Below are 2,737 nucleotides of genomic sequence, written 5' to 3'. Positions count from 1 at the left end.
TGCCTCGTGGTTCTGCACGTGTCATATATATTGATATGTATGAATTGTATGTGGATCGATATGCTTCTTATTTGTTATGTATATGTTATAATATGTGAATTGTTTGATAATAATTACGGTACGATGTGTTCAATGATATGTTTGAGATAGGATACAAGAAGGATGCACAAAACGAAATGTAATGATAGGAGTAAAATACGTTCATGAAACATTAAGGTTAGGTTACATACCGGAGTGATATGGATAAGAGAGATTGATGGAAGAATACCGTTAGGCTACGGGTAGAAAGGGATAGGTTTGTGATAGATTGATAGAACGATAGCGTTAGGTTACGTTCTTGTGATGATATGACTGAGATATGTTCACGTAATGATATGTCTGTGATAGGTATAAGAACGTTAAGGCTATGATAAGTTAGAAAACGATATGACTATGATTTACGTTATGACTTGTTTATGCTATGATACATTGTGATGCAATATGTCATGGTATGATGTGTATATGATGAAATGTTATGTTAGAAGCATAGAACGTTATGTTAGGTCTCTTAAATTGGGTGTATACAGCATGATATGAATGACATAAAATTACGATAAATGGCATGAAATATAACCCCGTTAGAATTATGTATAATTTGAGAACTGAAGAATGAGAAACGATATGATATGAATGATGAACGATATCTGAAACGATATGAAAAATGATATGATATGTACATAATGCTAGCAGGGTTGTATTAAAGGATAATGAAAATGGAAAAGTTTTGGGACCTCATGCATTATGTGTGTTCATGCATCTGGGGGGATACCCCTATCCCATCACGAGGGTACGAACGCGTACATCCAATGGCAGGACAACGATTGTTATGCTTTGCATAGCGCTACCGTGACGGTTACTAGTTTTAACGGGTCCCGGCATAAGGGGCTCCCAGAGTATGCCCACCGGATAAGGAAAGTGGCCCAACGGTGTGCGAACTAGCTGGTGAGCCCATACTCGCACGTATGGGCTGTGTGTAGAGTATATGGTACACGTCCACAATTACCCGTTAGGATAGCACCGTAGGGAAAACGAAACGAAACGAAACGAAAGATAGGTCCCATCATTTCATTGCATGTGATTGTTGCATAACCCCGATAGAGGGTCACTTACTGAGTATTTCTTTAAATACTCAAGCCATGTGCTACTACATTTTTTAGGTTAAGGCAAGGCATTCCTTTACGGTTGATGACAGCATCACAACTCGAGACCATGACACATGCATAGGGTAGTGGCATTTATTTTCTTAGACTTAGGCTAGACTAGGATGTTTTTTTAACTTAAACTCTTATTCATTTTATTTAGTTTTTTGTTGTGTCGTTTTAAAGATGTTTTCAAAACACGTAAGTCCATGACTGTGTTTTAAGATAAAGGTTATGTTTTATGGAATTTAAATGAAGTCTTTCGCATTCAATGCTTATGATATGTATATAATAGCAACCTTAAATTAAGTAGAAATTTCGAATGGTTACATTATATTTATCCTCAAAGGTCAAGAGGTCGTGCATCTCCTCACACTCATTGTTGAAGTATCAATTTGTAATTCTTTAGTCGCTTCATCCTTCAAAAGCACTTTAATAAGGAATTGCCACAATCTAATCATCAATAGAAATTCTTCTTTAGAGAATGTGACATTCCTACGCTTGAGATCAAAGCTCAAGCATTTAGTCTCTTGGTAATAAAATATGATTGACCAAAAAATAAACCGAAAATAAAAATAAAATTAAAAAATGTGATGCATAATCAACCTAAAACGATCGAAAACATAAAAAAAAAAAAAAAAAAATCGATGATAACTTTAGAGGAGAATTATGAGATATTTTAAGACGAAAAGACAATAAGCTTTATGGAAGGGCAACGTAGTAATTTCACCTTAATGAAGCAAAAAAGTTATACAACTTAAATCTTATTAAGGAGCTCTTGAGTTTCATATCCATCTCTAGATTTACGACTCAATTCATAGATATAAGATTCAATGGAATATTTGAAACATGTATGATACTAAATTTTCAACGAATCCTGAATATTGTTTTTATAGGCATTATTTGTTACTCAAATCGTTCTTTATTGCTAAATTAAATTATAAGTTTACTTCGTAAACTTTTAAATTTGTATTTATCTCGATTTCAAGAATGTCCGATAAATTATTAAATTTTTAATTTTGTATCAATAAACTATTAATTTTTAAATATGGGATAAGTTATTAAATTTACAATTTTGTACCCATTTTACCCTTTCCTCAAAATTAGTGATAAGAAAAGACCCACATCGCTCAAGTTAGCGGCAGGAAGGCATCACATCACTATAAATAGAAGACACTGTCAATCCGAGAAACATACTTACCTGGACGAGGTCGATGGGGATCAAGAAGGCCCATGGCCTAGATTGGTGACCTCCATTGCACATTAGGGAGGGGTGCCCGTCTAAGGTCTGCCCAAAGCGGCAGAGCCTACGTCATAATTTGTGGTAGTGGGGCTTGCGTTCGCGCAGCCCCTATCAAACCCCCAGTTTCAACCTTTTTTTTTTTTTTTATTGTTTGCTTATTGGCGTCCATGGAAATCGTACTGGGCATTGGACGACCCAATCAAGAATAGACATTAAGTTCTACATTATTGAAATCTCACCAGGTATTTTCCTGTCTCTGTTTCGTCATTTTAATATGTGGAAGGAATTGTGTCTGAAGTAGTGAATGTTCTTCATT

General features: G+C 35.1%; 1 non-coding gene across 1 annotated transcript; it reads left to right on the top strand.

Moving 5' to 3' along the window:
* The first annotated feature begins 2,371 nt into the window (after positions 1-2,371).
* On the top strand, positions 2,372-2,533 carry LOC111461881. Its single transcript, XR_002713665.1, has one exon. It is a non-coding gene; the product is annotated as a U1 spliceosomal RNA (small nuclear RNA).
* The last annotated feature ends 204 nt before the right edge of the window (positions 2,534-2,737 follow it).

Source organism: Cucurbita moschata, unplaced genomic scaffold (genome assembly GCF_002738365.1).
Source record: "Cucurbita moschata cultivar Rifu unplaced genomic scaffold, Cmos_1.0 Cmo_Scf00025, whole genome shotgun sequence".
Classification (NCBI taxonomy): domain Eukaryota; kingdom Viridiplantae; phylum Streptophyta; class Magnoliopsida; order Cucurbitales; family Cucurbitaceae; genus Cucurbita; species Cucurbita moschata.
This window is presented reverse-complemented; position numbering and strand designations above follow the sequence as displayed.